Here is a 21505-nt window from a genome sequence, read left to right as displayed (position 1 = left end):
TGATGGGAACCAGCATGTGAAGTTTAAGTATCATTCATCAAGTGAACTGAGATGTCAATAATGCACAATTAAGGATTGACACATGATTCACAACAGACAAACAGGCTTAGAATGAAACATGTACACCATGGTTTCATGATTGGCTGATTCAGGGCGAAGGCTATGTTGCCTTATTGGGCTGAATGATGTTACTGGTATCGTGCTGTAGTCTACAGTAAGTCATGTATTAAACATTAAACAAGCTGTGAAGTTATTGTTGACATATTTACTTAAAAGAATTGACTTAAATACGTTTATTACGTTTATGGAATTCAAAACATCAAACTGATGTGTACGCTTTGCTTCAATCAACATCTATAGAGTTTCAACACAGGTTTCTACATTCACATCTCTATAAACACAAAATATAAAGAAGCCAGTTTCTTAAAAGGTAATCGCCTATCTCAAACAGACATTGTCCTGACATAAACCGGCTACTAACATTTCCAGGAACACGGTAACCCAGTAAACAACCTGAAGGTCGCAGTGACAAATATACTTATATTTATAGCAAGGTACTCACAAAAAACTGCAAGAGTAACAGCAATCTACATTTGGGATGACCTTCTACAAAGAAATACATCAAATGAAATCTACCAGCTTGTGGCATATGTCAGATAAAACGTAGTTGTGTGATACATTTCTGGTAGAAACTCTTGCACATTTCTGAATGGTAAATACAAGTTTCCTACAAGCACTGCACAAAAACTATGCACATGGAACCCAAAAAACAGAAGAAATCCTCCAGATGGTCTGCTTTATTCTGATAGTGGAATTCTGCTACAGAGACCAATACCATTGCTGCCAACAACACCTGGGTTTGATGCAAGGATATATAAGCTCATGCACACAAACCAGGAGAGTGTTGTACAGGGGATCCTATCGAGGCTGTCTTTCTTCAATCAAATTGTACAAGATTAGCATTTGATTTATTGTTTCAGCAATCCGATAGAAATTTGTAAGAACTGCTGGTTACATGAATTGCAACCACATGCAAAACAGGAAAGTTATCTTTAAGAACGGAAATGTAATTTAATATCTGTTCTGAATTTTATGTCCTCTTTTTGTCAGATATTCACAGTAGATAAATGAGAAATGGGAGTAACAACTCAAACTGGCATAATCATGAAAGGGTTTGAGTGGGTGGGGTTTAACGTAACTTTGAACAGTATTCCAGTTGTATTAAGGCATTTCAGCTTCCTTCTGGAAGGAAGCCAGAAGTGATGCAGGTGTCAGCCTTTTTACCACTTGGGTGACCCTCAAGCATGGGATTGGTGCTGACAAACCTGGAAACACATCAGGGAAAAAGGATTCAAACCCACAATCCCACAAAATAGGTTTCTGGCATGGCCAAGGGATGTAACTCTGCACAGAGATTTGCAAAGCCTTAAATGATGGGGCGCGTGTCCCTGGATGTCTAAATGCTTGGAGATATGGTCCATGCTGTAATAAGTGGTGTAGGGATTAGAGTCTGAATAATGACACTTGTTATGTGGCAGTAGAGGCAATTGTAAATAATGATTGTCAGTGGCAGCAACTGATTGAAGTGATTGTAAAATATTGAGCATTGTCAGCAGCAGGTGATTACAGTTATCTGCCCCTGTCCGTTTATGACTGACTGACTGAGTTTGGTTTTACGCCGCTTTTAGCAATATTCCAGCAACATCACGGCGGGGACACCAGAAATGGGCTTCACACATTGTACCCATGTGGGGATTCGAACCCGGGTCTTCGGCGTGACGAGCCAACACTTTAACCACTAGGCTACCCCACCGCCTGTCCGTTTATGAACACGTCAGACTTGATCCTTCAAGCAGTTTTTGGATGGGACGATTTCTAGAAGATAAGCTATGCATAATCAGGGCTCAATAAGGATATGAAGCCTACTTGCACCTGGTGCAACCTTAGGTAATAACCTTGTTGCACCAGACAAAAACAGGTTACAAATACTCCTCATTATCAAATTACATAATATTTGAGTTTTGCTATTGATGATTTAGAGCATCATTATAACAAAAGAATTCAGGGGGAAAAAGTATCATTTTCTCATTCTTTTCTTCATAGGGGTGGTGGGGTAGCCTAGTGGTTAAAGCGTTGGCTTGTCACGCCGAAGACCCGGGTTCAAATCCCCACATGGGTACAATGTGTGAAGCCCTTTTCTGGTGTCCCCCACCGTGATGTTGCTGGAATATTGCTAAAAGCGGTGTAAAACCAAAACTCAGTCAGTCTTTTCTTCATAAAATTTCATAAATAACTGAAGTCAGTGTTCTTCGCAAAATATTAAGATGCATGGTTGCAAGTTGGTATAAATGTGAGGTTGCATTTTGCATTTTCAGGTTGCACCGATGCAGGTTCTAAATGCTTACATCAAGACTGATATTAAAGCGACAAAATTCCAATCCGAGGTATTCTTTAATGTACCTCGTAAGTATGGAGTAGATACCAAGTTGTAAACACTGTATTCCTGACAACTTCACACACTATTTAAGATTCAAGAACTGAAAATATTCTAGACATTCATTGTCGAAATGGCAAAATTCAATTTGAAAGTATTATGTTATTATTTCAAGAATTAACTGTAATATAATTCACATTTAATATACATACTTAAGCTCATAGTTGGAGGGACACATATATTGCTGTTAAGAAAATGGTCAAGAGCAAAAAATGTCAGCTACTAAATCCAGAAATACTGTGGTAATTATGTACCGTGTATGGTACATGTCTAATGCTGAATGCATGCAGTAGCTACAGACCTTCCAGGTTCAATTCCCTAAATGACCATCAATATCATACCCCTTTCTGTCTCCTTCCATGCATCTCATACTCATTTGTCAAAGTTACTATGTTATAGCAAACACACTCGGAGCTGTGACAAAAAGTGTTACTTTCCTGAGACCTCAGCCCAGGCCCCAGGTCTATCTACCTTCAGAAAGAAAACATGGATGTAGGAAAATTTATCAAAATGATATAATCATTTTCTGTTGAAAACCATCTCTCGCATATGTGAACTCCTGCACAGCTAGACACTGTGAGATCTGACAAAATCTTCCAAAAGCCATAAAGCAAAGTGGAAAGAAAAGAATATATATATACTGGTTAACCCTACGAAAGTTGCAAAATATTCTGAATTTCAAATCTGCAAAATTGTCTGGTTGAATGAAACATTTTCCTTTGCAATCTCACTCCTGCTGGTTCTGACATCTTGGAGGTTATAACAATTCCAAAATAACAAACCTATCCAACATACATTGTTGACCTGCCGCATGGCAAAACCATCTTAGGACTACACAAGGCAATATATTCTGACAATCTTTAAAAAGAATTTACTCAAAAATCTGAAAACTGAAAAATACAACTGTGTCACAGCATGGTCTGCTCTGATAATCATGTGGAAATATAAGAGGAAAGTAGGTGGAAAGGCACTGATTATTGCCATACCAAGAATGCCTGCGGTGCCACTGCAGTGGTGGAACATCCGAGGTGGTGAATGAGGTCATTTATTCCACACTTAGACCATTCCGTATTCCCCAAGCAGAAACCACCTCCTAATCAGAAGTCATTCCACCAATCGCTAACAGGTGATCATGGTTTATTAGCTGTGTACTGCAACCTTCCTGATTCCAGAAATATGGACAATTCTGTAGAGCTTTGAAAAATGGATTCTAAAGGCTGTAAAGCATATTTCTTGCATGATTGTTGCAAAAGGTAGATATTTGTGAGATTACCAAAGCTGGTTCTGATTAGTGGTATGCACCTGATCAAGAATGGTTCACCATTGGCGCCTGTTTTGAGAGATTCCATATACCATTACTGCATACTTCTGGCTTGAGTATGTAGGATTTATATAACGGTATCTGGTCTAACCTTGACTGGTTTGATGCTTCATCCTACTGGGCAATGTGTAACATGTGCTATCAGAATGGTATAGGGAGGCTGCGAGGGGGAGGGATAGGGGAGGAAAGGTAGGGAATATAGGAAGGGGGTAGGGAATTCACCAGAGACATTAAATTCTTCAATCAATAATATTTGTTAAGAATTGAAAACCAAGACAATGGGTGGGTTAGGGTGATAAAATGGTTGATGGCAATGATGATGATGATGATGATGATGATGATGATGATGATGACGACAACAACAAATACTGAAACCAAACTTTGTTTGATATTCTGGATGTCCTGAAAAAAAAGGAAATGATTCATCTCCTTGAGAGCAAAAGATTTATGTTTTCAACATAAGTGACCAATTAAATATTCTGTTACTGACAATCTTACACACTCCCCAGAGGAATATCAACAGGTTGGCCCCTAATATCATTTGAACAGCAGTTCAGATATATCATAGCATGTCAGATTTTAGTTGGAGGAAAGCCCAACTTATGCAGGCCTCGGATCATTTCACTAATCTGGTGGAACCAATGTGAGTAGGTGTGGTGCGGACACACTAGACTAATGCTTAGTCTCGGAATATATATAAATTTGATAGTTAGGAGGTAAACATACTGTGTTTGAAAATCAGAGGTATATAACGAAATTATAATAGCTCTAAATTTGATTTAAAACCAAACGCGTAGCACGTACCATGATTTCAGTAAATACTGGATTGTGATTGGTTAATCAAAGTCATTCAGAGGTATATAATCACGTTACATACCCCTGAATTTCAAACACAGTATGTATTTTTTTTAAATCTGAATAACACGGTAATGTTAGAATGGAGATAAACGTACTGTTTTAGAAAATCAGAGGTATATAACAAAATTATAATAGCTCTGAATATGATTTAAAACCGAACACGTAGGTGTTCAAATTTAGAGCTATGAATGACTTTGATTAACCAATCACAATCCAGTATTTACTGAAGTCATGGTAGAATAACAAATAAAGCCATTTAAATTGAAAAGGAGCCCTAGTGAGATGGGAGATTCAGAAGGAAATCTAGACTTGCTTCATTTAGGGCTTTTGCATTGCAGGGTTGGAAAATAATGTGGTTCAAGGATTGTGAGACAGACTACTGACACACCTGTGAATATTCAGGTTAGAATTGGTCTTCAGCAACCCATGCTTAAGAGGCGACTGGAGCAGGTGGGCAGACCTGCTGACTTGGTCATCATAACCCAGTTGCATAAAGAACAAGGCTGATGATTTATATCACTGGATTGTCTGGTCCAGACTCGATTATTTAGAGATTGCAATATTCCAGCTATATGATTGCTAAGTGTGGCATTAAACAACAAACCCCAAAACAGCTGATCACAACATGTGTAACATATATATTACTACAATAAAACAGTAATAACATATACTACTCAAATTAGTTAAGGACCATTCCATATTTTCATATTCATGCCATGGTGTTGCACAGGGGTAACTCAAAACACAGTGAAACCATCAGTCAATGATTGCATGTTTTGTTTTTATAACAGCTCAAAATGAACATATGTAACTAGAATGTGTCCTTAAGGCTGAACTAAGAGTTTTCCTGTTACTGGAACCAAAGATGCTGTTTTCAGATATAAACAAAACAGTATAAATATATGGGGAAAAATTCAACTTTGGTTTTCAGTCCAAGTCAGATCTTTTTGCATTCATGTAAATGTTGTTGTTGTTGATGATGATGATGTGGTTTATGCTGAATGTGATGATGATGATGATGATGATGATGATGGGTTTATGCTGCCAGTGATGATGATGATGCACCAGGCAGGGACCAACAAGTACCATATATTAAGGTCTTTTGGTATGACGTGGTCAGGGAACGAACCCGCGACCTTCTGCTCTCCGAGTGGACGCTCTAACCACTACACCACGCAGGCGGTCTGATGATGATGATGATGATGATGATGATGATGATGATGATGATGAAAGACTCCACATGTACAAGTCATACAAACAATTTGTCAAGCCACAACATCACTGCAATAGTTTGAAGTACAACTCCACAGTATAACCACATTATCTGACACACATCTGGTAGTGTGGGTTACTGGAGCAGAATGGCCAACATTTGTGAAATTTCCCTTAAATCATGTTCATACTTTGTCTTACATAACTTGCTGCCAAGCTGAGCGGCATGTTCTGTGACTGTTTTCCAAGGCACTTTGTGTGGTGATCTCTGCCACAAGTGTTCCAAAGCTGTCAAAACTGGTAACAGAGCTGGCCTTCACTCCTCCACAATGTCCCAAGACATTTCGTCATGCCGGATTTGTGGATTTGTCGGGTTAACTCACTCGTGTTGAGTAATCGTATTTGATACTTTCACTAAGAAACTGTCCCATGCAATCAGGGACCATCTTATGAGAAAATCATTTTGGATATTTTTAATTATAGGCACTGGTTTGTCCTGGGGATGTACATTTTTGTCACCATGAATAACACAGATGCCTCACTTCTCTTGGTGCAGATGCAGCTTAGAATCGGTCTTCATCAACCAGAGATTGTCATGAGAGATTGTCATGAGAGATTGTCATGAGAGACTGTCATGAGAGACTGTCATGAGAGATTGTCACGAGAGATTGTCATGAGAGATGAGAGACTGTCATGTGAGATTGTCACGAGAGATTGTCATGAGAGACTGTCATGAGAGACTGTCACGAGAGATTGTCATGAGAGAATGTCATGAGAGATTGTCATGAGAGATTGTCTGATCAAGATTGGATTCTCTACATGCACTTGTCATGAGTTTGTGTTAAACAACCGAGAAACAAATCATAGAAATGACTTTGGTCAATTTTACCTCAAATCTTAATCTTCTAGCTACAATATTACCTTGTTGACCTTGACCCTGGACTAAAAACAAGAAATCCTGACATTTACAGTTGGGAATAGTCATGTTCGTTTGCATGTAGTCAAACACCACACTCAATATTTCAATATTCTGACATTCTTAGAAAGTGGTCAAATGTAACAAGTGTTATTTTGGGGATTACCCTTTCTCAGTAAAGTACAGATTAGAGCACTTTTGGGGGGTGAGCAAGGCACCAGATCAACAGCACATAAAATGGATACACAACGCCATTTTGAAAGCGGTAAAATGTAACAAGTGTTATATCTGGGATCACACTTTCTTTAATTTACTGAGAAAACATAATTATGAAACTAACACTTGTCATCACATTTTAGCTCACATAGTTCATATTAAAGTATCCAATCAAATCCTTGTTGATTCCGCTGGGCTGACAAAGGTCAAATTAACACCAATATGTCCATCTATCTAATGACTAGGTCTCTCTCTGGAGATCCCTCATGTTCAAACCGACACATGCTAATGAGATCTATCATCAATACCCTTGATGAATCCACAAATGGAGCTTCCATTCCTCCACACTCGACCCACTTCTGGGAGTAAGTAGGCTTTGTCACTCAGGCAGAAGAACTGGATTAAAGACTCTCTACCATTCTCCTTCAGAGTCACTGATATGGAAACGCTCTGCCCTGTATGCATGACATTGATATAGCCGTTGAACTTGATGAGCTTAATGTCTCTAGTAGGCTGGCTTTGTATTTATCACATGTTCGGGGATGTGTATGTGTTGATGATGTTCTCATTACCTTATCTTTGTCAGGTGCAACAGCAAGTCAAGCAAGAGGAGTCTTTAAAGTTCAGATAGACAATTAACCTCTGAAATTAGGAGACAAAGCTCTTATAAAGGATTACTGTACTGCAATGTAATCTAATCTCTGGCTGGATTTCAGTAGCCATAAACACTATGAACATTCTACTGAGATCTAGAGATCGAGACCATGATAGATACATAGATAGACAGATAAAGAAAAAAAGAGAGAGAGAGAGGGGGAAAAAAAAGAAGAAGAGAGAGACATGTACATATTCTCAAGAAATATGTAAGTGGGCCATCATATATTTTACTCAAACTATGGAAAGAGTATTGCTTTGAACAGTATTTCATACCGTATTACAGGAAGAGTTAGATTGGGTTTGAACGGCTTTGAACAGCAATCCAGGAACTAGGAACAGTCATATCACAGTGTATGATTATGTGGAAGGAGGGCAGGATGCAGGTTTCAGACATTTACCAATTTGCTGAAACTGTAAAGTATGCCTATGGTGCTGACAAAACTGAAAACAATTGCGTTGAGTCAAGATTTGAATCCACAATCACAGGCTCCTGGTGTGCCCAAGGGACACAACTCTGCACAGAAAACTTTCAATGCCTGGTCCTCCCATATGCCCATCTAAAATTGTTTCAGACCATTAGGCCTCTAATCACCTTTAAATGTGTTCAGCAAACTCCAGTGTTATAAAGTATTCCTGTAGCTCTAACAGTATGTCTGACCTAACTGTATTCCAGTGCAGCAGGTAGATTATGCATTCCAGGCTGGTTAGAATTCCAGAAGCCAAAGCAAGACAATACATACCAATGCAACTTTTCAACACATTTTGAACAGATACATCATAACTGGCTTGTCATATTCGAGAGTGTTTGCTGCACGAGCTGTAGGTTTTACAGATTATAAAGAACTTGCACCTTTTTTTTTTCACTTTTCTGGAACTGATTCAAAAATAACATTAGGTTTTGGCAAAACTGGCAAAATGTTTTAATTTAGTGATCTTGAATGACAGTTTCGCTGATTGTACCAGACAGAACATTCAACAACAAATGCTAGAATCTGTTATTTTTCTAATTACCCAGAATATTACTTGTGGCTGCTATGCAAAACTTGCCTTTTTTATAAAAGGAAATGATCATATACAGATATTTTTTGTGCAACAAAGGACACCTTTCTGTGCAAATCTATCAGAGGCATTGAGGAAGAACACTGACCTTGGTTGTTTTTCAGAAAACGTTTTCAGTTGCTCACTCTGTTGTTCTACAATCTTTCAGTATTGTAGCATCAGTACCATATTTCCCCAAATAAATGCTGAGCCTTGAATACATCCAAGGGTCTCAGTTAAATGTCCAACCTCGATTACAATCCAGGTATGCCCTAATTCTTTTCCTATGTTATCTTTGGAATTACACACCATGGACAAGAATGTACATATGTTTCTAGGACATTTTATCAAAGATGTTTAATGAAGAAAATATGGTACTAGTTAACATCCATGAGCAAATCAGTGGTGGCAGCAGAAGACTACTATCTACACAACTGTTTACAGACACCTGACACTGAAAAGGACTTTGTTTAATATCTAAAGAATTTCATTGTGTGATGACAGACCAAACTACAGGATTATGGCAATGACGTAAAAAATATGTAGGGTAATGACAGGAATTAGTTCATTAATGAATGGACATCAGTGTGCAAAGTACAAATCAGTGTGTATTTTGTGTTTGAAACACAAATATCCAAGACAGCCCAACCAAGTCTACAATAATTTAGCAAGTCTAGATTTTTTGATTTTCTGAAAATGAAGAGAATCTCTGATAACTGTTTTAATGTAACAGAAAAGAATAATGCACTGCCATTTTTCGCCCGTTACTTCTCAAACCAAACTGAACTAGGTCTAAAATGAAGTTGTTCTACTTCTTGCTAATTAATGGTAATGGAAGGCTTAACAGTTAAGATAAAAACAATATTTAGATGCATTTATAATTTAGACAATAGCATCAGCAGTTTTAGATTCCAACTGACACAGTACAAGAATAGGGCAAACAATAACAATTAAAATAGTTGATTCCTATAGACACTTTCTCCATAAACATTTTAATTACCTGTGATGACGCATGTTAGAACTGATCTGTAGCAACCAATTCTTGTGAAGAGGCGAATAATGGGATCAGGTGGTCATGATCACTGACTTGGTTGATACATGTCATCGTATTGTCATCATTGATCACTGGATTGTCTGGTATAGACTTGATTAATTAAAGACCGCTGCCATATCTGGATTATTGCTGAGTGCAGCGTCATACAAAAAATATATGTATGCATTTTAGGGTCAAAGACTAATGGTCTGTCTAAGAATTTTTCAGGATGGTGAACTTAGCAATCAGTTGAAACGTGGAAGTTGCAAGCAATGATACAGGCAATCAAGCAAGGAAGCATTTCTGCAGTAAATTCGGTTAATATCAATTAGCTATGTTATAGGTTCTGCTTGATTTGGGACAAAACCATCACCTCAACATAATATTCAGAAAAACTTCAAAGAAACATGCTCTGGTAACCCTGACGATGTAAAGTATCACCACAGATGTTTTCTAAAAATTAAAATACAGTCAATTATGACAAATTTTGATTGCGATTATGGTGCCTGTTTAAAAAAAAAGTGTAATATACGGCCATAACTATCGACGCAGTGTGACTGGGTGCTTTTAAGGAGGATTTTTGTAATTACTAGTTGAAGATTGATTTTTTTATTCACATTTCCAAAATGGGAACTACATTCTCAAATAAAGCATATGCTACATTTGGGATTACACTTTCTCAGAAAAGAACAGATTCTTGAGCTTTTTGCATTGAGCCCCATGATACATTCAAACCAACACTCTCTAAAGTGGGCACCTAATTGCCAGTACACTGAGAAAGTTTACAGACAGGAACTTAAATACATTGTACATGAACACAGAGATGTTTCTTAATAGATATTCATACTGCTAACAAGACTGAATAGATGGTACAGATTATATCGAGTTAGTGAAGTGCAGAGGCCCAGATAAGCTGCGTATCCGGGTAAAATACGCATAGAATTACGCATTGAAAAATAATTGTTGCGTACCAATTAGGCATTTAAAATGTTAGATACACAAAAAGTTTAAACAAATGCGTACAGAATATATTTATAAAAATCGCTTGCGTAATGAAAAAGACATCGATTGCTATCAAGGTGTACTGTTAGTATAGGACAAGTGTTGTACTGTCAGTATAGGATGAGTGATTTATTATGAAATCATTTCCATTATATTTAAGTTGGTTTTGATTAGGTATGACATAAGGCAGAACATACCTGCTTAGTAAACTTACTCAATGACGTAATACTTAGGTGAGTAAAGTGACTGAAATATGCACATATTTGAAAGCAGTGGGTAACGGAAAATGAAACACCCACTCAACATTCATAATACCCACTCCAAAAATATACAGTGGGTACAGTACCCACTGAGCTAAATCTTATCTAGAGCTCTGAAGTGAACAATTATTTGCATTCCTGAAAGAGGTTAACTGCATGTTAACAATAACAAAGGGATGATATTGTAACAGGATTGACAGTGAACACATGGCGAGGAAGCCTGATAAACAGGATTACGTAGGGGTAAGTAGGACTGGATGGAAGACATGGAGCAATGGCTGAATGAGTTCATATTAGGTGGATGAAATGGCCTTGACCTCCATTGATTGATGGTTATTATAGATTTGCGACGTTGTTTTCTGTAAATTGTGTCTACTTTGCCATTTGCCATCTTCTAAGAAATGACTATCAAATAACTAAATTTTCAATGTAAATGTTGGCGGTGATTAAATCTTAGTCTCACTGTAGTTATATTTGATTCACGCTTAGTCTCTGCCTATATATAATGCTAGTACAAACACACACAAAAATCCATTTAAATTTAAATTCAGATGCATTGAAGTATTTGAATCTTCAGTTTCAAATAAATAATCCTCTACCAATATTTACTTCTGTAATATGGGAAACATGGCTGTTTGGAGTATATTCTTACTCCATCTTGTTTCAAAAATAAAATGTTTTAAATTTAAAACTAAGTCCAGCATGGGTGCTGTTGAAATAATACAAGTACATATGCACTCAAAGTTCAAATTCTTCCCTTCAGTATCTTTGATTTATGGTGCCAGACAAAAAAAAGGACACATTATGTCATAAGATCTGTACAATTACCCAGTATTTGTGCTGGTAAATGTTCAGAGTTTTTCAAACCAGACCTGTTTACAGGGATGTCAAGCAGTGGCATACCGGATTACACATGTGCCATTGGAAAATTAAGAGCCAGATCTCCATGTTTGGAAGTCTTGAGAAACTAGTTGAAATTTAAAGTGTTTATACCATCCCAATCTGGAAGATATTGCTTGGATGAGGTCAAGTGATGGCTCCCAGGAGATATCACCACAATGCCTTTGATGGCACCATTCTTACCATGACATAACAATCAAATGACATCACTAATGTCTGAAAGTGATGCTGGTTAGCTATACTTTTACACCCTAGATCCTGGTTATTAATTTTTAAAGGTGGCCTTAGCAATAACACCCTTTTAATGTATACACTGTGCAATTATATATAATTTAAAAGTCATGTAACTTTGGGCAAGGTGGTCAGTGCACTTATACATAAAACTAAAGTCATGTAACTTTGGTCTTGTGCTCTGCCAGCATGCTGTTTAGAAGGGTGTTAGTGGCTTCTGTTTTGATAATTTGGGAACTAGACTTGTACAAGTCTCTACGGTAATAATTAATAGTTTAAATGATTATTTCAAAAAATTTAAATATCCCTCTAACAGACTGGTGTAAGGATTTCATTACTATACATCCATATGCTAAGCCTTCTGTACAGCCTTGGATCAAGGCTATTTGGTCACCAACATGGGCAAATAATGTTGCGATGCAACTTCTTTGAGTCGCATTTTAGAAGTTAGGAAGTGTAATGACAAATTTATGTAATGAAGTTGTTATCCATAAATTTGTCATAATACATAAGAACAAAATGAAAAATGAATTTAGTTCTCATCCACAATTAGAGGTTTTACAGTACCTACACCACGACAACAAAAAGTGCACGATGTGCAGATTCCGTATCACATGTCTGTGTGAAGACATATATCAAGATTCGTACCATGCTCGGTCACTTGACACAGTTTCGTTGTTTGATGTATGGAAGTGGGCCAGTCAGTCGCTGCGGTTTACGTGAACACCGTGAGTTTCGGGGCAGCGTGGTGAATGAGAGTTATGGAACAAATATATGTAGCATCTGTGAGCTGGTAATTGATGGAGACATACATGATGTGTTTTGTTATATTGGCAAACATCATCACCGTCACTTTGATGGGCCTTAAGTGCTGTCGTTTCAGGGTCTTGCAATTCAATAATGCCGGCACATCTATCACATTATGTTGATGAATATGACAAGGTTTTTCCAGAATTTCCAAAAGAAGGCTTAGGATTCCTATTTTTGAGTGAGTGAGTGTGAGTGAGTGAGTGAGTGCCGGCACATCTATCACATTATGTTGATGAATATGACAAGGTTTTTCCAGACTTTCCAAAAGAAGGCTTAGGATTCCTATTTTTGAGTGAGTGAGTGAGTGAGTGAGTGCACATCTATCACATTATGTTGATGAATATGACTTTCCAAAAGAGGTTTTTCCAGTGATTTCCAAAATGAACATGACAAGGGACTTAAAAGGGGTTAGGATTCTTATTTTTGAGTGAGTGAGTGAGTGAGGAGTGAGTGAGTGAGTGAGTGAGTGAGTGAGGAGTGAGTGAGTGAGTGAGTGAGTGAGTGAGTGAGTGAGTGAGTCGTGGTGAGTGAGTGGAGTGAGTGCGTGAGAGAGTGAGGAGGTGAGTGCCGCACATCTATCACATTATGTTGATGAATATGACAAGGTGAAGGCTTAGGATTCCTATTTTGAGAGTGAGTGTCGGAAATGAACATGACAAGGTATTTCCAGACTTTCCAAAAGAGTGGCTTAGGATTCCTATTTTTGAGTGAGTGAGTGAGTGAGTGCTGGCACATCTGTCACATTATGTTGATGAATATGACAAGGTTTTTCCAGAATTTCCAAAAGAAGGCTTAGGATTCCTATTTTTGAGTGAGTGAGTGAGTGAGTGAGTGAGTGAGTGAGTCCGTCCGTCCTTACACTGCAATTCCAGCAATGTCCTGACAGAGGACACCAGTAATGGGATTCACACATTATACCCGTGTGAGAACAGAACCCGCATTTTGTCGTGATGAGCAAATGCTTTAACCATTAGACTACCCCACCTAGTCACCAACACGCAGTCCCCATTCAGTAAGCTGATGTAACAAGCATGGGATTATGGGGATCTACACTGTCCCCACATACCTAGCAGGGTCTTCGGATAACAGGCAACATATGCTAATAATGACACTTCATTACTGATAATGACTATAACATATTTATCTCAGGACACAATAATGTGCGCTAAATCAGACACACATGTAGAGCCTGTAAACATGGTATTTATCTCTAAACTTATCTATCTCATTCTGTTCTGTGGGGCGACATGAAATGGAGTTGCACTAATATCGCCACTTGTACACGGATGCTGGTTTGACTAATGTTGGTTTAATAATCTGCCCACTGAGATGTCATCTCTTTATGACAGATAACACATCCAGACACAGTATAATGAATAGGAGTGCAGCAGTCTATGGTTTATCCCCATAACACCAAGGGCCAGGCAAGGAAATAACAAGTATCATATTTTAATGCTGTTCAGAACAATATGGCTGGGGACTGAATCTGCCCACTGAGATGTCATGACACTATTTATGACAGATAACTCTGGACACAGTATACTTAGTAGGAATGTAGCAGTCCATGTTTTACCCCCATCACGCCAAGGACCAGGCAAAGAAACAACAAGTACCATCAGTCAGTGTTGTCCAGTATGATGTGGTTTGGGATTGAACCAATAACCTTTGGCTCTCCAAGCAGACAGACACTTGATTCATTCACATTCTATATCTCTAAGGATGGGGTAAGGCAGGGTGAGACTAAATCATGACCTATTTAACCAGCATAATTTGCTATTTGTATTTTCTGTTTTCATAACTACGGCTATGTTCAATGTTCAAGTTGCCTTAAGGGTTGTACATTTGTGAAAACTATCACAAGCATGTTCAACCGACTAGTACTTTACCAAGTTAGCATGCCTGTATTTCAACTAATCATCCCTGAACTATAAATATGTTCACAGCACGTTTAAACATTTAAAAAATATTTTACCATCAAGTAAAATGGAGCATTTGACGATTGTTTTTTTACTTGAAACCATTTTGCCACTTGTGCTGTGGAGAAAAAGTCTGCTGCAGACATTACAGTGCTCCCAAATCCATCAGCAAGGTGCCTTAATCGGATGGCATTTTCTTTGTCCGCCTTAACTGCTTAATGTCATCAGGAAATGCATGCACTGGCGTGACATGTGTGCATGCTGGGAAGCTTTGGTGTACATGCACTTGTTGTCGAGGTGATTGGGCTCATTTCTGTAACACTTGCAGTAATTTACCGCAAGGAGAACACCAGACCATGAAATCTTCAGATAGGTATGGCGGTTAAGGTTGAAAAACAAGTTATCTTGTACCAGACTTCAAGATACAATACTGGTTAAATAAAGGGAAATGAAGACACAAGCCTATTGTTCTTTGAGTCAGTTACACACAATTAAAAATACAGACATTTGCACTTTTTTACCATAAAGACCCTCTTGTCAGTCTACTTAACATACTTCCCCAGTACTGCAGTGACGAAGAATGCATATTGCAAGAGAAGCTATTAGTCATGCAACTAATAACATGTTAGTTTTCATAGATAGAAACTGGAAAAGACTACATCATGGTAGGTGGTACAGAAAAAGACTACAGCAAATCTGCTGTTGTTGGAAAAGACTTGAGCATGTTTGCAGGTAACGGAAAAGACTGGAGCAGGTTTACTGGTACTAGGATAGACTAGAACAAGTCCTGTGGTATGGGAAAAGCGTTGAGTATGTCTGTTGGTATGGGAATAGATGACGACAGGTCTGTAGTGTTTGTTTTAATAAAAAGTTGGGTATATTCATTTTTTAAGAATTTTCGTTACAGTAAATGTAAACTCTCAATCACATGGCCTCAGATGTTACAAAATAATATGTTTGCTTAATATGCTAGCTTTTGTGAAAAATATATTCTGCTGAAAAAGCATTGTTCAGTTTCTACTGAAATAGTGACTTAAATATTTTTCTATCCCAGACCCCCCTTGAATGTTAAATGGTCAGTGCCTCACAACAATCATACAAGGACAGCTTCCATCCTGGGAGGGGTGGTCGGGTAGCCTTGCAGTAAAAGCGATCAATTGTCCTGTCAAAGACCCAGGTTCAACTCCCCATATGGGTACAATACATGAAGCACATCTGGTGTCCCCTGCCGTGATATTGCTGGAATATTGCTGAAAGTGGCGTAAAACCAAACTCACTCACTCACTCCATCCTGTGAACCCTTCAGGACACCCACAACTGGGTGGGGGACGGGGACAACTCTGCCTTATAATATCCATGGGGGACATATGACCTGGGACCCTGGATATCGACATTTGCATCTGCTCTTCACAGTGGACAAGCCCATGAACCATCCTCAAATTTTCAAAGGAATAATTTTCCAACTCATTTTCCATCTGAACAATTTTCATGGCCTTGCTTCAGAAACTTCTGCTCCCTATCCCATCCATTCCTAATGACACGTACATGAATTAGGAACCTTTCATCTAACATATCACCCGTCATGTTATCACACCTAGCGACATTAATTGTGTCAAAGCGTAACGGAAATGAACTTCCCAAATCTTGTAACGGGAAATGTTTCCATATTACGACATGGTCAAGGAGGCAAGTTTTTCCAAAAGACATTTCATCACCTGTTACAAGACATTACATAGGCAAAGTTCAAAGTTAGTGTAATGATAGAAAAACAGTTTCAGTAGGAAACAGCTGAGAAATCAATTATACAACTTTAAATAATATTTTTAAACTTAATATGCAAACAAAATTAATTAGAACTTAATGAAGTATAATACAAGACTTTTAGAAGTCAAGGCTTTGCTGAGAAAAATATAACCCCAAAGTCTGCTCAAACAAACAAGGCGACACGAAGGAATGGTGGTGGTTGGTTTTCTTGGTGGGAAAAACATTAAAAATGTTCTCCCTGATTACTCTTGTTATTAACGAAGCATACTTCTTTATGGATAACAACTTCCTGTTTATTGCACAGAGCAACGTTTTGATGTGATTCTTACATCGTTATGAAGCTGAAAGAGGCTATTACCAGGTGATGAGAGGCATATATACACAGTATGTTGTGACAAGCAGCAGATTAACAGGCAATTGATAACAAGTGGCATATATTTAGATGAGGTCAGATGGAGACTAAGACTGACTGACTGAGTTTGGTTTTACACCGCTTTTAGCAATATTCCAGCAACATCACGCAGGGAACACCAGAAATGGGCTTCACATTGTACCCATGTGGGGATTCGAACCCGGGTTTTCGGTGACTAGTAGCGCTTTGAACAAGGGCTAAATTTGAGACTAAGAACAACAGAAATGGGCTTCACACATTGTAGCCATGTGGGGATTCGATGTTGTTTATTTAAAAATCAACAAGCTTGAACCACTAGGCTACCCCACTGCCCCGGAGACTAAGAACAACAGATAGCATAAGTATTGAAGCCAAAATACATTAACGATTACATTGTAAACAAGCTGATTAATGCTGATTAAATAGTTTATTCATAGAATCTATTACTTTATTTACTTGTTGACTTTTGTTTTCAATAACAAATATTACCTCCCCTTCTTTTAGAAAAAATGTCCCAAAGAACCATATATGTTTCTGCATCAGTCTGAACCAATCAAGTACAAATGTATTAAGTATAAAATGTACAATTTTGGAATTTTCTAAGACACTGAATCCACATCTGGATGTCCTTTACGAATTGATTCCAATAAGGTGATTCTATTTATGTCTTATTTTTATTATCAGTAATCGTTCACAAAGTCATATCTTCATTCATTAAATTTTATTTCTTAATGTCTTAACTGTGCCTAGTCTTGAGTAGATGCATGTACCATGAATTATATCATTATTTCACCGAAGCATCTAACCATATTATCTTCCATGAAAAAACCATCCAAATTCTTCTTCTTCCTCACAAATTTGAAAATGTAAAATTTGAACAAAGAGTTCACATATTACCTTCACTTCTATTTATTAGTGTTGGGAATTGGTGTAAATCTCATAATTGATGATTGGTTCATTACAACCGATCAATCATCGAAAATAATTGGTTAGCGTCATTTATCAAATTTTCCTGGTTATGTTTGTTAATGCACAAAAAATAAAGAAAAACATGTAGTTCTCTCGATTTTTTCCGCCAATTTCACAAAATGCATTTGCAAATTTCACATCTTTAAAGGATGACTAGTGTGTTAGGAACATACATTTCCTGGAGTTGTTAAGATAAACCTAATCATGACTTGGAACGAGCTTGTAGTGCTTATGCAATGTCGAGACAAAATCAACCTTTGAAAAATATTGTTATTGCAAACAAGTGGTCCAAAATTGTTTGTGTTCAATTATGAGAAAACATGATCGATTGCTTGGTCGTTTTGTCATTGCAACCAATCTTCGATTATTTCAGTTAATCGACCACCACTACTATTTATGATCCAGAAAGCAAGAACATTTCATAAGCTTTATCTGAGTGATGTTTATCCTGTTGTCACCTTCAACACAACCTTGCTCCATGGAGGTACTGAATGTTCATGGACATAATTCTATCCTCATAAAACACCAGTCTTTCACACGGACATCTTTTTTTATTATTCCTATAATCCAGAGAACATGATTAAAGCTATTAGTATTGCCTTAGAGTCTTGTGCAAGTCTAGGCTCAACATGACATACCTTAATTCCTCATATGAGCAGCAACCTGTAATCCAAGCTCTGTAACCCAAGCTCGGTTCTGGATGTGCCTGGTGTAAGGCTCAACTCTCGGCATGCAGCTAAAATGTAACAAGAGGTTGCTTTACAAATCCTATGAATAATCTAAATTTGACAGATTCTTGTGTGAATTTCAATCAACCAAAATGTCAAGTCATCTTACATGGCATTTTAATTCGGTTACTTGATGTTTGATGTTGATTTTCTTTTCTGTGGGAAAAAAGTCACATGTTCAGATTGCTGCCACTCAACCGGTCCAGTAAGATGGCAGAGTTGAACAGGTTGTGACAGGCTGGAAAGTTGATTAAGTCATGAAAAAACCCTTCTATAAAACTGAACTGAGGTGAACTAATTATGGTGCATTACATAAATATTTACTAGTTTCTAGTGGCCATTAATAACCCTAAAACATAAGGGGCCAAGAATGGTTCAATGGCTTAACAAAAGTTAACACTGATCAGTGTGCGAAATAGTTTCCAAATTTTTCAAGCCAGATGGGCTAGCTATGCCTGAAAGTTACTAAACCCACAAAATTATTCACTGGCCCGAAATTTGAATGTAGACACGGGTTTCATCATTCAGTTGCTAATATGATGAACATTTTTATCAGGCCATAATCTTGCCTGATTTAAAAGTGTATTATAACTTAACAAGTCGGAAAGAGTGATATATTTGTATTTACAAATGATCCCATGAAAATTCACTAGCCAGTCAGGCCAGTGACTGTGGAGATTTACTGGTCCGACTGGATTTTTACTAGCCACGGGCTAGCGGGCCAGTGGCTATTTTGAACACTGACACTGTGTTCCTGTGCCTGGTGGTCTTCAGTTTGAATCCTGGATTCACCGTGAATCTGCTTGTTTGGACTATATGACCACAATACTTATATTCACTGGTCTCAGGAAATCCCTATGGATGCATCACTTCATTGTTTTTTTTGTTTTTATTTAACCACAGATCACTGACGGCCAAGCCCAGTTTAGTGTGCTTGTTTGTTGTTTAATGCTGCACTCAGCAATAGTCCAGCTATAATTAATTCTATAATAATGTTCCAGTCTGTAATTAATTGAGTCTGGACCAGACAATTCAGTGATCTACATCGTGAGCATGATCTACGCAAATGGGATATGATGTCAACCAAGTCGGCAAGCCTGACCGGTCGCTTCCACAAGCACGGGTCGTCGCTAAGACCAATTCCTACAGTGCCATGAAGTATATGTCTACCATGTAGCTCTGTTCAAACACCATTACTGTGGGGGACACCTAGTCTGTCGTACAGACCCTGAAGCAAATTTATCCAAGAAAGCCCACGCAAGTCTAGAAAATGTGGCAAGTCTAGATTTCCTCAGCTTCTGGAAATGAAGAAAGTCTCAGGGCTCCTTTTCATTATTATTTTTTTTTTTTACTATGAACTTTTTTCAGTAAAATATGTTCATTTCAGAGACTAGTTGTTAGTCTAAGGGACACCATAAATCGGTTTCACACTGTTGGAAATCGATCCCACGAAACCGAATCCATGGAATTCATCGAGACTGCGCCTGAGCCCCTTTGCCTTGAGGAGCAAACGCTGAACCCCTGGGCCATTCCGAAGCCTTCTTCGATGTTCTCTTACAGGCAATACAGCTGATTTCACATGTCAAACAAACCACAAATCAGTGCATGACACAGATCGTTTTAAGAATATGATGACTAAACCATCGCGGTTAAAATCCTCCGTTTTATCACACGGTTAATTATTTCTGCATGACACGACACACTCGCATGCGCCCAGTTCATACATAAGATCACTGTGCTTCACACAAATGGTACTTTCTTCATAATTTAAACAAATATGATCAGAATGATACCTTACTTTCCATGTTGGGTTGGTCCATGAATGTTGGGTTGGTCCATGGATCGCAACAGTTCATCAAGATTTCCAATGCGGCCAAAACCGTGATTTCGAGGCAGTCTGCACGTGCTCAAACACAGGCTCATTGTGGTATTTTTCTACAGAGGTAAAATATTGCCCATGAACCTTAAGCCGACAAGGTAAATTTCGCTCGCAATGCATGTAAAGATTTTATATGGAACACCATGGAGTGAGCAAGTATAATTTTACGACGCTTTAGCAATACTGCTGGAGACACCAGAAATGGGTTTCACGTATTGTACCCATATGGGGAATCAAACCCGAGCGAGCGAACGCTTTCACCACTTGGCTACCCCACCGCCCCGTGTGCCATTACAGAGGAAACGTGCTTATTCTGACTCAGAGGATAAAATCTGAAGATGTTTCACTTGAAACAGTGTTTCAGTAAGACATACGCTTTGTCTCAAAATATATATATAATTTTCAATAAAAAAAATATATCTTATATCAATTAAAACAGATCTCCAGTGAGATGGTAGGAAACTCTGTACCTGCTTCATTTAAAGCTATTGCATTACAGTAAGGGCTGGGTTGATGAGGAAATAGAGCAGGAAATCCCGAAGTGATGTGGGTCTCAAATGTCTACCACTTTGTTGAAACTCACGAGCAACGGTGTGGTGGTGTACCGGGATTCGAACCCACAGTGATGGGCAACTCCGTGCTTTTGACGACTGGACCAAACGTTATCTGAAGAGGTGTGTGTGCAAACATTACAACACGTGTTGAAGTATTCATTTTAAAGGTTTTGCTCGCACGTGTTTCCCTCCCAAGTGATGTTCGGTGTTTTCAATTTCAGTATATCTCGAAGTCATCATGACATTGTAACTTCAGAAGTTAGCAAAACAAAGTTATGTTTTCGTGCAGCTATTTCCGGACGCAGGAATGAATGATGACACTACTCCCGTTGAGACAAGGTGTGTGCATTTTACGA

General features: G+C 38.2%; 1 long non-coding RNA gene across 1 annotated transcript; it reads right to left on the bottom strand.

The window, feature by feature from the left end:
• Positions 1-1100: 1100 nt before the first annotated feature.
• On the bottom strand, positions 1101-20629 carry LOC124272433. Its single transcript, XR_006897329.1, has 3 exons — positions 20515-20629; positions 18627-18724; positions 1101-1325 (listed from the first exon to the last, which is right to left on the bottom strand). It is a non-coding gene; the product is annotated as an uncharacterized LOC124272433 (long non-coding RNA).
• Between the last annotated feature and the right edge of the window lie 876 nt (positions 20630-21505).

This window comes from Haliotis rubra, unplaced genomic scaffold (genome assembly GCF_003918875.1).
Source record: "Haliotis rubra isolate DU_JTF1 unplaced genomic scaffold, ASM391887v1 Scf17, whole genome shotgun sequence".
Lineage (NCBI taxonomy): Eukaryota > Metazoa > Mollusca > Gastropoda > Lepetellida > Haliotidae > Haliotis > Haliotis rubra.
The sequence above is the reverse complement of the archived record's forward strand: the minus strand, read 5'-3'. Positions and strand labels throughout refer to the sequence as shown.